Source organism: Leptinotarsa decemlineata, unplaced genomic scaffold, assembly GCF_025532065.1.
Source record: "Leptinotarsa decemlineata unplaced genomic scaffold, Ldec_3_MD MMD2_P_RNA_scaffold_6, whole genome shotgun sequence".
NCBI classification, from domain to species: Eukaryota; Metazoa; Arthropoda; class Insecta; order Coleoptera; family Chrysomelidae; genus Leptinotarsa; species Leptinotarsa decemlineata.
This window is the reverse complement of record NW_027412533.1, coordinates 9668964-9683970: the sequence shown is the minus strand read 5'-3', so window position 1 is coordinate 9683970 and position 15007 is coordinate 9668964. Positions and strand designations below refer to the sequence as shown.

At 33.1% G+C, this 15007-nt stretch overlaps 1 long non-coding RNA gene across 1 annotated transcript; it reads left to right on the top strand.

Annotated features, from left to right (window-relative positions):
• The first annotated feature begins 4261 nt into the window (after window positions 1-4261).
• Window positions 4262-14993, top strand: LOC111507771 (uncharacterized). The gene is made up of 3 exons (XR_012464172.1): window positions 4262-4468; window positions 14785-14849; window positions 14907-14993. It is a non-coding gene; the product is annotated as an uncharacterized lncRNA (long non-coding RNA).
• Window positions 14994-15007: the final 14 nt, after the last annotated feature.

Here is a 15007-nt window from a genome sequence, read left to right as displayed (position 1 = left end):
TATGGCTCTGTGTTATGGAATCCAGTTTACTACTACCAAAAAAACATCAATTTGGAGCGTGCGAAAGAAGTTCCTAAAATACTCATGTCTAAAAGTTGATGGTCAATACCCCATGAGAGGCATCGATCATAACATTTTGTTGACATGATTTGATATGACATCTTTGGAAAATAGGAGAGTTATCCTTGGTATAAAATTCCTGCATAAACAACAATATTGATAGTACGGTTCTTTTACCAGAGATCAATTTCGTAGTACCAAGAAGTGAAGATCGATACAATCTGAAATTCTATTGCGAAGCATCACACATAAATGTTATGCACGATCACCATTGAATTTTATGTGCAGTAGCTTCAATAAAATCTGTGAATACTTCGACTCTCTGAACACCTTGGTATCTTGTATCCACAATCTCTTTTAATAATACTATAAATAACATTTGCGTCAGTACTGCTACATTGCATGATTTATAACTTTTTGTGTTATATACTCAATTTTTCATTCCTCTTTTGAAATTCCACTCATAGGAATATTTTATATATACTTTGTTTCAGCATTTATTTCATTTGATGATCAATTCTTTGCTGAATTTGTATTAATTTTTTATTTGTATGTTTGTAAACCTATAGGTAATGAATGAAACTGTAAATTAATATCATTTTAATCTTTTGATTTCTTCCTTATTATAAGCATGTTAAAAAGCCTTGGAACACTTTCAGAAGAGTAAATATTATACGTTTATTTTGTGGTAGTATGCCAGAATTTCTCAAAAAGATAATTGGTATGCAGATGCAAAAAAGTTGGGAACCCCTACATCCTACACCCATCATCAAACGAAAAATGACCAACTCCCGCCAAATCGGTCATCTCTCACGGAATCAGTGAAGCGGAAAATGGAAAGTAGAGAAAGTGAAAGTATTTCAACGACCTATAAAATAGTCATCTCTCGGAGGAATCAGTCCAGTCATCACCAGAAGACGATTGTAGATACCAACAATCGAAACGTCGTGAACTAACGTGACTTGGAATCTCTACACTTTTTTATTTTTATTATTTTCTTTTTGCATTCCTTTAATTTTTATTTATTCAATTATAATATTTTTACTTGTAGGTTATTTCACTATCATTTCATTTCAGGTTTATTGTTGCTTAATATAATTGTTATTTTCAACTATTCTTTTTAATTATTCTTTTTTACTTGTTTCAGGGATTTCAAATCACTTTATATAATAGACAATGGAAGTCCGAACTAGTGAAATTCGGTTTCGAGGTATTAGGTGCAGGAATGACCCGAAACAAACAGCAGTATGCTTGGGAGCCGCTCAATTTCCGGCAGACATATACCAGAACCTACTGTACACTGCAATTACACAATCATTACATATATTATAATGTTATATTCACTAACATTTTATGAAATTTTTTGTCAAACATAAGAAATTATGTATACGTACGAAATTACCTACCAAAAATTTCCCATTTTATTCTGATAATTGGACAAAAAAAAGAAAGAATACCATTGAATACTAGTTTATTTATGTTAATTTTCATTTAGCATTGTACTCATTCATGACATCTGCACAATGTGATGCTTTTTTGTTTATCTTGTTTATCTGTTACACTGGATTGGACAGTTGTCTGAATGCAACCGTATCGTGATTTATGCGTTCGCCGCCATTCTGCGAGAAACATCATACATATACACCCAAAGTAAAAAATTTGTTGGTCACGTATGATCGACATATTATTCATGACATCAGTGTTTTATTCCATAATTGAAATTTCAGTACCTCAATCATTTCATTTTCGAACAGTAATGGAAAAAATGAAAATTTGATAAAAATATAAAAATTTCTCAAATACATTTTGATATTTACATTGCCTTACTTACTAGACGTGATAGACATCTTGAGGTTCTTTAGGTTTACTAATACTATTATGAATTACTTTAATACAATTAAATATTTTACTATCATTAAACAATATGAATGAAGGCTCCGCTGATGTTCACATTTTTTAATCAAGTTTCTATCTTAAATCTCACTCTGGTAGAAGTAGGTATCAATATTTCCAGTTGATGAACATCCAATTGAAGTTATGAAAATTTAATTATTTTTAAGTTCAGTAGACCTTCAGCAAAGAGAAGTAAAGTTACATATTAAACGAAAACTTACTTCGGAATATTCCTAATGTACTTTTACAAAATTGGACCCTCTACAATGACATTTTATTAGTGAATTAACACCTTTTGTGTAATTTCATACAGTAAAATTCATACATCATTGAAAATTCAATACGATAGTTTCATAAAAACTCAAGTGATTTTACGACAAGTATTACTAATTTAATGAGGATATTTTAATAAATGAGCATATCATGGAATTAACATTGAGCGTGTATTATACCGAATCGAATGTAAAAGTACTAATTGCCCATTCTTTTATTTTAATTTTACATCATTCTTTTCACTGTGTATATTTATGTTGGGAGAGATGAATGTTACAAGATTTTATTTCGAAATATCTATTTTCTTATATGTATGTATCTCTCCTCGATACAGTTTTCAAACGTATTTTTATTTCTGTCAGAGTACAGATACATGGAATATTTCTTTTTATTTATTCAATTATTATATTTTTACTTGTAGGTTATTTTACTATCATTTCATTTCAGGTTTATTGTTGCTTAATATAATTGTTATTTTCAACTATTCTTTTTTTTTTAATTATTCTTTTTTACTTGTTTCAGGGATTTCAAATCATTTTATATAATAGACAATGGAAGTCCGAACTAGTGAAATTCATCACGAAACATTGTCAATCACCTTCAAACAAACGTGGAATATTTCTACCTCGCTTGGGGAGTTGTTCACGAAATCTAGCTGTTACGTAGATGAAATTTTCATACATTCAATCGTGCCGCGTTGAAATTAATCGAGTTCCAAGCACAATGCTGTTTGGTTGGGATACTTTCTATACTGATGAAAGATTATACAAAACCGGTCTTTAGGTGATCTACTCCACTAATTTCAGCATGGTCCTGCTGCTGAATGAACGAGACATACCTGCAAGACTAACCTCTGTGAGTTATCTTCCATAAATGCCTGTCGAATATAATCCAATGTGCAGCCTGAAATTGGCCGAGGAAGTAGTTGTATTCCGCCCGAATTTTGACAGAACTCACTGTGTAGGTGCGTTGTGCGAATTTTCATTTCGAAATATCCATTTTCTTGTATGCATGTATCTTCCTTCGAATCAGTTTTCAAATGTATATGTAATAAAATGAACGCTATCATCAATAGGTTCAAAACGGTGGGCGTAGAGCCTCTGAAACTTCAAGGAGGTGAGATAGATTTCTCGATAGATTTGGTTACATAGCTAGGAATAATACTAGATTACATTTGTTTGAGGTGAGAAGATAGGTGAAAGGAGCACTGATGCTGATAAAATGCCTGTGTGGAAAAACTCGGAGCTAAAATGAAACAAAATGAATTGGTTCAAAATAGTGGTGGATGCAAGGACTTTCTTGTTTGGGAATAACGTGTGCAATGTTGAGAACGCCTGCATTGCAGACGCAGATGTAGCTATCTTCCTGCTGATGATGCAGATGTAGCTCTCTTATATCTTCAATTGAAGAAATCAATATTCAGTATAGGATGCCTGAAAATGGCTTATTAAGAAGCCACCTTGAGCTACAAGGGATAGGGCAGAATCACCAAAGTTCGTCATATGTTTAGGACCCACTTAAGATCAAAGTACTCTCTTGGTATGCACTTGGTATGCACGGTTGAAGTCACATCCATCCTCGAAGAGTAAGTATATGCAATCTTATAATGTGCTAGGAATATCAATTTGATGTCTGATTGAAACGAGTAGAATAATATTTCCACAGATAGCGCTTGAGATATTGATTGATGGAATGAAGAAAAAAACCAGATTGATTCTGTTGCCTTTTGTTTTGTCAAAACACGACAAGAAAATTTATCCCTCGTCTTGTCCCGACTAGTCAAGAAAAAATTTCTATCTCGTCTTGAATATCGTTTCTTTCGATGAGAATAGGCATTCTTCTATTTAAACTTGTCTCGACTTCTCTTGACGAGATAATGCCCTTAGCATTCAGAATATGTAGTAACCGGTAAGCGTAGTATGTTTTCGAATATAATTATACCGAATGACATTTTGAATCTTAATGACGAAAATAGCAGCTGGCACTCGATAGGGATTGAAATAATATCGTTATTAAGCAGTAAGCTTTGCAACCCGCTCCGTTAACTACGTCTAGGCAAGAGCCAATTTGCTAAATTTCTAAAATTACTTTACTCAGAGGCTGCGTCAGATTCGTTTGTTCAGGAGAGAAGTTGGTCATTTACTTATTCTAGGTATACGTGAACGAGACATTAAACAGTGTTTCTCATCGACCATGCATTGGAAGTTTTAGATAAAAGCTTAAAGTTATCGAAAAATGTTCGGTATGTTTTTGAAATATTTTCCGAAATAGATGTTACCCAGTAAAACAGTGGCGCATTAAGGTTACGTTATTTTGGAAGAAAATCAATTAATTGGTTTCCATATGCGTAGTGCAAATTTACTCAAAATTCTATAAGGAAACAAAAAATCATGACATTACTTTAACGAGAGCAGACAAACTTCGAACGATTACCGCGACAGAAAAAAAGAGTAGCCTCTAGACTTCTTTGATTCAAGAACTGTTTGTTTCTGTGTGTTTCTGAGTTTTGATCCTTTGAAGCAGAAAGAGCTTAGGGAAACCCTGGAGTCAATAAAACTGGTGATGAATTGAATTGATGAAAGCAGGACAGTGATTATATAACCATCCAAACTCTATTTCTTTATTAAATTAGATAAAACAAATGTTTCAATCAGTTCGGCTTCATTCCTAAAATCTCAGAAATGCTAATATAATCAGTTTGATCTTATAATGATCTCAAACTGCAAATCGTTATGAATAATACATTCACAATTAGTTAATAATATTGAAGACATAACTCTTTTTGATAAGGTTATATTGATAACGTTTGCTGCCCAGAATATATTGCCCAGTATTGAGCCAATTTAAACAAGTGAGCTGATTGAGCTGAATTATGAATCATATTGATTCTAGATTTACCTATTATTAGTTTATCCCAAAATGACTTCTAATTCAATGAAACATTCAGCGAAGGTTGACATTTTTGTGGATAACCTAGAAAATTGTTTTATAAAAAGAGTTGCGCTCAACAACGGTTATTAGTTAGATATTACCAACTCCTTCGAAAAATACACTGCGACAGTACAGCCATTGGGTATTGATACACTCTGAAGAACTCACCAATATTGACCAAACATCAGTGTTGATTGGGTCAGGAATATAGAGATGGCCTTGACCAAATATAGAGAATTTCTTTTCCAAGAATGAAAGAGAAGAGAAGCAGTATCTCAAATGTGAAGACCGATTCCTCATTTGAAAACTATCTTTTGGAAGACGGACATGAGTTCAATCACGATCATTACATGCTTCATTTGAACGAGAGAAGTCTACCTTTTTGATACTGGATGATAGTGTTCCATGTAAGTGAAATTTTATGTCGTAACTCTTTCATACATTTTATTGTGAAGCGTTCTATAAATGATATCTGATTCGATGCTTAATAATAATATAATAATAATGATATCATTTATCTGCTATTCAATTTGAAATATACAATAATATCAGTTAACGATAAATAAATATATTTCCCACAGAAGGATAAACCTGTGCGTGGGTTACATCATTTTAATATACTTACAATAGATTATAATGGATGAAATATGAAAATGGAGTTTCTTCCAGTATGAACAAAAAAGCACTAGAAAAATTGTTTACAGATATCACATCAATAATCACATATAATTGATATAAATAAAAACAGTTAGTATGAACAAAAAGAAGCTCTAAAGAAATTGTATACAGATATCACAATAAAATCACCAATAGTTAATATTAATGAAAACATTTAGTATGAACGGAAAAAAAGGACTAGAAAAATTGTATACAGATATCAAATCAAAATCACATATTTTTTTAAATTAAACAAACAAACAAAACATGGAGAAGTTGACCTACAGATTACACAATTCTAGACTCATAGGTACATCTTCTACAGAAATTTATACATTGTTGTAATATATATTTTTCACATCAACATATTGGTGTATATGTGCTCTAGGCAAACCTGATACCCAAGCTTGAAGCTTATTTTTGAACATATTAATGACAACAATCGTTTTGATATGTGCTGGAATAAGATTATACAGTCGAGGAGTTAAGTAAGTATAACACCTGTCAGGTTGGCTGTCCTTGTTCATCTTTCACTGCCTGAACCACTGTGCATGCTGTTTTCGGCGAGTGCATTGCTTGGGATGTGGGGGTTGAGCAAACCGGCCATCCACGTAGCCCTGCTGGATACTGGAATGGCAGAATCACTTGTGGTTCTGTTATTCCTTAACTGAATGGCATCCCAACGATGGCTTAATCCTAAGATTGGTGTATCCGTGCCGAGAGGATGAATGACACTTAGTCTATCAGCTGTCTCTACGCAATCGTCGAGATACCGGGCGCCCTCTCGTCGTAGCATCGCCTTGTCACGGTAATGCGAGGCTCTGCCGTGATTGACCTTCTTTCCCTAGCTACTCGTGGGACTTTTCTGGACAGAGTAATCTTAAAAATTCTTTCTGACGCTGAGTCTATAGAGGAGATGGATGTCGAGCTTGCGACTCCAACTGACCTCCCTGTGAATTTAATCCAGGAGCGAGTCTACAGAGGAGATGGTTGTCAAGTTTACGAATCCAACTGACATCCCTGTAAACTCAGTTCAGGAGCGAGTCTACAGAGGAGCTAGATGTCGAGTTTACGACTCCAATGGACCTCTCTGTAAATTCAGTTTGGGAGCAAGTCTACAGAGGAGATGGATGTCGAGTTTACGACTCCAACTGACCTCTCTGTGAATTAGATCCAGAAGCGAGTCTACAGAGGAGACGGTTGTCGAGTTTACGAATTCAACTGATATCCTTGTAAATTTAGTTCAGGAGCGAGTCTACAGAGGAGATGGATGTCGAGTTTACGACTCCAAGTGACCTACCTGTATATTTAGGTCAGGAGCGGGTCTATAGAGGAGATGGATGTCGAGTTTACGACTCCAACTGACCTCCCTGTAAACTTAGCTCAGGAGCGACTCTACAGAGGATATGGATGTCGAGTTTACGACTCCAACGGACCTCACTGTAAATTTATTCCAACTGAGTCCCCTCAGGTGGGGGAACTAACCCCCCATGAGCAGGTTAGCAAAAATTTGCGATCAAGTGCGGTTTCACCAAAACCAGAGGCGAAAAAGCCCTGCACGGCTGAATCTAAGGCATCGTCTGGTGTAGCTTTGAACCTAACATAACCTAACCTAAGTATAACACCTTTGTAAAGTATTTTTCTGTGATTTTGGCACATAGGTTAAATTTCATTTTGTGGCGAGTTGCATAATGGTGTTGAATTTTTCTAAGTTCATGTTTGTTTTTGTGTTGCTTTATAACAGTTTCGAAGAATTAAAGTTATTCAAAGTCAATGTTTCCTTATATAGGGCTTCTGTGGGGTAAGTTTTTTTATTTCTGGTTATTTTTAGAGTTAATTTTCGAATTTGTTCTAGGATTTTTATATGAGAAGCACTTGCTGCTCCTCAGGCAACTATCCTATAGAAAAGGTGAGTTTCAAACAAGGTATAGTATAGCATGAGCATTTGAGTTATATCTAGGTAGAGTGTCATGTATTTCAATCTACATGTAACACTACGTAATTTTTATAACAAATAGTCAACATGTGGATCCCATTTCAAATGGGCATCTATATGTTTACCAAGATACTTTCTTCCTTCCTTTGGGAGTTTTCTGTACAGATATGGGGAAGTGAAAGACAGAAAGCTTTTTAGTTGACTAGTTCAGTGATCCAATAATTTTCCAATGAGAGGTTGGTTGGGTACCAATATCAATTTTTTCTTGAAGAAACGATTGTTTTCTTGCTAATGTTTCGAATTCAATTGAATTCTCTTTCAGAGCTCAAAAAGTAGTTTTCTTCGAAAAACTGATTTTTGAGCCTTATAGAAAAAGTTATTTGAATTCGAAACTTCGGCAAGAAAACAATTATTTTTCAAAGAAAAAAATCTTTCTTCAGAGAGCTTCATTTCCAAGAAATAACAATCTTTTCAATTCTGCTTTATATAAATACTCTGCAACTCCATATTACGAAAAAGCTTTTTAGAACATTCAAATATAAAATGAAATGTTCTCCTTCTGTTTTCGAGTTTGATTTATACTGTATCTGAAGCAAAAATCAGTCAAATAATTATTTGATAATCAAAAAGTTTATATTTGTAACATACTCAAAACAAAATAAACTCTACTTTTCCATCTTGATAAAAAAAGTGGAATCTTTGAAAGGAAGGAAGGGAGCAATTAACTTCACAAAGGTTTCCCCATACAAAGATAAAGATCATGCAAAGAAGTAACATTCAGGCAAAAACTGAAAAAAAAACTCCGGAAACAGCTACTTCCATATAAACATTGAATTACACGAAAGAAAAATACTTTCGAAACAAATACTTTTATATGAATATTGAATTATACAAAAATCACTCTTCTCCATTTAGTTTGTATTCCAAACAATCGTTATGGAATCGAATCAGATATCATCTACAGGATTGTTTCACAATATAGTGAATGGAAGAGGTAAAGTTTCACTTGCATGGATCATTGTCATCCTCATCAGTTCGGAATTTCATTGTCATATGAATTGATTTGAAATCCCTGAGAAAAAAATTAAAAAGATTAACTGAAAATAACAAATTTAATAAACAAAAAACTGAAATTACAAAAAATAGCATCCAAGCAACAACCAAAAAAAATTAAAAATTGAAATATTAATAAAAGCTGAAAATTAAAAAAATCACAAAAATATTAACAAACAATGAAAAAAAGGTTCCAAACCAAGTTACGTCACGACGTTTCGATTGTTAGTATCCACAATCGTCTTTGGGTGATCACCCGATTCGTATAACACACACTAGATGCAAATTTCATGACATGGTAATTTATGTGAATGTGCTCATTGAATTCGTAATACTTGTCGTTATGGAATTATCGTATTGAACTTTCAATGATGTATGAATTTTACTGTATGAAATTACACAAAAAGTGTTAGTTCATTAATAAAATTTCATTGTCTAATTTTGTAAAAGTGCATTGTGAATGTTTAAATTTCAGTTTGATATGTAATTTTGTTTTCTCCTACTGAAGGTCCACTGAACCTAAAAAAATTGAATCTTCATAATTTCAATTGGATATCCAAGAACTGGAGATATTGATTGCTACTTCTACCGGAATGAGATTTAGGATAGAAACTTGAACAAAAAGTGTGAATATCAGCGGGGCCTTCAATCACATTGTTTATTTATAATAAAATATTCAAATGAAGAAAAGAGAATTGAAACTTTCTATGTTTCAAAAAACATAGAAAGTTTCAATTCTACCTTCTTCATTATGATTTTATACCACGTAGTAACGGCTACATCCATGAATTTATTGAGTATTTAAATATTTCATAATAGTAGATAATAGTAAAACTATATATCTGAATGTATTTGGGAAATGTTTATATTTTCATCAAATTTTAATTCTTTTCCATTACTGTTCGGAAATGAAATCATTGATTCATTCCATAATTTTCATTATGGAATAAAACACTGGAGTCAATAAATCATGAATAATATGTCAATCGTATGTAACTAACAAATTATTATACAACTTCAAATATTTTATATTTATCTTTCATGAAGAAGATCGGATAGATGGGATCATATTGAGTTTCAATTTGAGTAGAATTCATGTTGATCACTCGTGTGGATAGTTGAATCATCAGCATTATTTAATTATATATGATGGAATCGGCTGATACTTGATTAAAATCCATGACGTATTCAAAAAACTATTCATTGTGAGATTTCCACTGAACAGTTCCACAAAAACTGATATTTTCATAAAGAGTTCGTTCAATTGAATTATTTCAAGAATCATACTTGAGGTTAGTGGAATTGAAAAACACAAGGTTCAATATTAGGACCGCTGCTGTTTTCAATCTACATAAATGATCTCCCGAAATATATCAAACGGTTACACCATAATGTTAGCAGATGACACTACCATATCAGTGTCTGGTAACACAATAGATGAGTTAGAATTCAATATAAACTCAGCCATGGACGCTATGGTTTCTTGGTGTGACAGAAACCAACTCAAACTGAATGCAAATAAAATAATTCACTTGGGTTTCTCTTTGAGAAAGACATTGAATCTTAATAACGTCCAACTATCCATGTTGTTTCATTGATTCGTAAAACACGAAAAATTTGTTGTTTTCTTCATTACTTGAAATGGTTAGGAAATTACCAATACGCAGCCTGTGAAAAATATGTCGATGATCAAATGTTCAGTGCTACAGACTAGGACTTGGGTTATAAGTGTTGACAGATTTGAAAACTATGAAGGAATTGAAAATATAGAAATATTAATAAAACTAATAATAATACCGAAGTTAACAGGACCCAAAAATTCAGATGAGTTAATTGGAAAGAAATTATTACTGAAGATGGAAAATAACTAAAAGAAGGGTAGGATAGTCAGAAAAAATAAAACGCTAATTTGTAAAGGAAAGGAACTGATACGATCAGAAATGAAAATGAATTAATTAATAGGTTTAACAATGATTGTTCTGATTTCTATAAATATAAAATTTATATTTAGTATCTGTTGTTATTTGTGCTCCACAACCTTGCCTAATACAGACAAATGTTTCCTTTAGCACTTTTCAATGAATAAGAATATGTTTACCGATGCTTCTGGTATCATGACAGTGAAAACGAGAAATAATTCTAGAAATGAAACTATGTTATAATGCGTTATTTCTTATTTCTTATGATAATGAACTTATAATGCACTATTTGGAACCTATGATGTAGTAATCAATATTACTGGAGTTTTTTCCCAACACCAAATCGTTATTTTTGAAAGCACGACACGTATTTCGACCACCAAGTGATCATCTTCAACGGGAAGATTTAATCTTCCTCTTGAAGATGATCACATGGTGATCGGAACACGTATCGAGGTGTTAAAAATAACGATTTGGTGTTGGGGAAAAACGCCAGTAATATTCGATAATGAAGTTCATTATATATTTGTGAATAAAACATTATTGTAGATTATTGTTGTCATTGCCTACTATCAGTTCAGGTTGAAATACAAATTTAGTTCGTTTGCAAATTATATTTTAGAGTGTATTGTGATTTTTCATTGGACATTTTAAGCAACTCGATACTACCAAAGAAACATTCAGAAAGAGGGTTACTTAACACAGGAAAGTTTTTGTTCTGTATCTCAAATATCAGAGTTTCGATAGCATGTGATAGAAAACTCTCCACTCTATTATTTTTATACACAACTTGGCGTTTCGTGCACTGTTTTTAGTGAGGCGTATTGTGGTATAATCCCGGATCAATACTCTTATCGCGTGAATTTAATTGTTTCCACTCGCAAATTTTCATCAGAGACGAAACAAGCCCGTTTTTGAGGGATGGAAGTCGGTCAGGTTTACAACACTGACATAAAATTATGAGTATCTTGGCTGATGAACTATTTTCTGTGAACAAATGCATATTTTTTACTTTGAAGCTACAACCGCTGAAACAAGTGAATGGCTTACTGACTCATTTGGTTTGGAAAAAGTGATAATCATACCTTCATAAGTAACAAAACATTTATTAGGTTTTCAAATCAAAATTCAATTGAATTATCAAGTACCAATATCTAGGTATCAAGAATACTTCCTTTATTTCTTGGACGTTGATTTTTGCGTTACGTTTCATCTACAACTGCGGCAAAGTCTATGAGACAACAAAGTGGTCTCAAAAAAGAGTAAAGATATGAAAATATCAAACAGAAGTATGAAAAAATATCAACAGTTGAGTTTGAACACTAATACTATTCAATATGTAAGTTGAAAATATAAATAAATAATATTTTACTGTTAATGTAAGTTACAAAGAACATTTGGAGCTCTATGACTTCTATTTGATTATCTGCGAGCGCTTTCGACAGCTGGTCGTGCTGTCATCCTCTAGGTACTATTCTATCTGAATGTGTGATCCTGTGATGTGTCTTTTTATACGGTCCGAACGCCTCATAACAGGTACTTCTGTTGCTTCAGGTAAATTTGCCTGTATTTGGATTACATCAGGTACTATTCTTTGTGTTAAATCTTCTCAAGGTTTATTGTTTCTAGGCGTGTATGTTGATTTGTTTAATATATTGAATGTTAGGTCTTGTGTTTTGATTTGTACTTCTTCCTCGATAAGTCATTTTTGACTGTTGAATTTATGGATGTTTAAGTTTTCCCAAATGTCCATGCGGTTTCCCTTATTGACTTGTTTTATGAGTTTTATGTTCTCTGGTGGGGTAAAGTTATGTTTGTCTTGTATGGCGTGTGTTGCGAGGTTTGATTTATATACTATTGGGTTCATGTATGCCTTTTTGTGTTCAACGTACCTTTGCATCAGTTTTTTCTTGGTTTGACCGATATAGAATTTGTTGCAGTCCGAGCATTGTATACTGTATATTCCGTTTTGGTTTTTGTGTTCTTCTTTTTCATAGCTGTTTATTTCTTGTGTTATTTTCGTGTTTAGCTTGTATGTGATGTTGATGTTCAATGGCTTGAAGATGTTTGTTAGTTTTTTGGTTTGGTGTCCTACGTACGTAAATGCTGTCCATCGTTGTGTTGTTTTGTCTGTTGGGTTGGCTTGATCCTTGTTCTTTATTTTTTGTTTTGATTTTGTTTTCTAATTTATCTATTGTCTTTTGGATGTATCCGTTTTCGTTCGCTATTTGGTATATGATTTTCCGTTCTTTGTTCCGGGCTTCCTTGCTGAGTGGTATCCTTTACATTCTATATATGAATGCGTTATATGCAGCAATTTTTTGTGATGATGGATGATTGGAACTTGCGAGTATGGTGGAGCTTGTTTGTGTAGGTTTCCTGTATATTACCATTTGAAATTGTATTTTGTTGTGGTTATATCCGATGGTTATGTCCAGGTAGTTGAGTTTCGAGTTGTTTTCTTCCTCAATGCTGAAAAATAGTTTTTGATTCATTTCGTTAATTTCTTTTGTTATTTGATCTATTCTTATTCAAGAGGAGAAATATTCCAGAGGAAAATGGTTCAGATACGTTGATCATGGACTGTACATATCACAAAACAATGGAATAATAGTGCCTAGAGGATGACAGCACGATTAGCTGTCGAAAGCGCTCGCAGATAATCAAATAAAATATAACCTGCAAACGCCTCTAAATGATATGAGCACCGTTTGGAGGCTGTAATGGGGTTTTTACTGATTAAAATAATGTGGTTAGCTACTTTCGGAGAGTGGGTCATGAAAGAAATACTCTCGTGTGATAGGAAGTGGATTTATTCGTTGTGCAAGTTGCAAGTAGACTTAACTACATATAGACTTAACATTGAATTATTCAATCCACATGGGGAGAAGGACATGATCATTTGATACCCCTATGTATATATACATCAGAGTTTACACACATATATATATATATATATATATATATATATATATATATATATATATATATATATATATATTTATATTATATTTAGTTAGTTGTATTATTTCTTCCAGAATCACTGGTAGATAAGGCTTCAGAGCCAAAAAGCAGCATTCAAATATAACCAATAAACAGGATAATTGACAAGCAACAAGAGGTGTAATATTGATATAAGTAAAGCAATAGAAATAATGGAAAGAGCTCGCCTGATCAAGGTGTTGCCAGCGTATATCTTTCTCCAATGGATATTTATTTCGTTCGAAACTTTGTAGAGATCTGGTGTGTTCATAAATGATCTTGAGATTCTGTGGTAAGTGGTATAGTTGTAATCAATGATCTTCTGGTTGCCAGAGACTTCTTATAGTACCGTAACAAAGGTAACAATAAGCTATGCGTCAAGATGTAATCAGCGTACAACGAAGAGATAAAGCGAAAGGGCCAAAAATAAAAAGGCCTGAAACAAAGTAAGGTTATACGAACAATTCTGTGCCAAGTTCCAGTTTTATTTGGGATAGGTGCCTATTAAGATACCTCTCAGTGGATAGTTGACAAGCTAGTGGAAGATGTACCTGTATATAGTGGATGGCCTGAAGTGAGGTCTAACGACTACGACTTGATTAGGAAGATAGAATAATTCAAATCCCAAAACATTGAAGTGGATATTTCTTTCTTTTCTCAAGAATAAGAAACTCTTATATTCACCTCCTAATACTTATAAGGCAAATCCATCCAAGATGTGAGCACAATTCTCAAATTTAGCTCTTGCCATGTGCCGTGATGATCAAAAAAGGAAAAGATATCCCCCTTTCAAAGGTATGTCAACTTGTCATCTAGTCAGTTTCATTTCGCAATCCCATGAAATGGGTTAATTATTGCGGTTATCTGGTCGTCATGGTTTTTGATGTCAAAGACAGTCTGTTCGGGGTGAAATCATCTTCAATGACGTCACAGGTGAATCCTTTTAATCAAACCTTTCAATGATATGAACTTAACAGAAGTGACATAGATTACCAATATCAACAGTGATGTAAATGTATATTTTAAAGAACTAAATTTCAGAATGTTAGGTTATTTATTTCTCGTATTTGTATTTCACAGGAATCTCAGAGAACACTCGAAGCACCAATTACTACAAGGCAATTACAAACAAGAACTGATTGATGGTAAGTGATTGAATGATAACTAGATGCAATTGAATATACAGAGCGTATTATTTTCAGGGTACAGAAACTTAGAATTTAACGGATCTCATGGAAGCACCATTTCAAAAATGTCATAACGATAAATAAATAAACATCGAAGTTGTATATTTTTTTTCTCT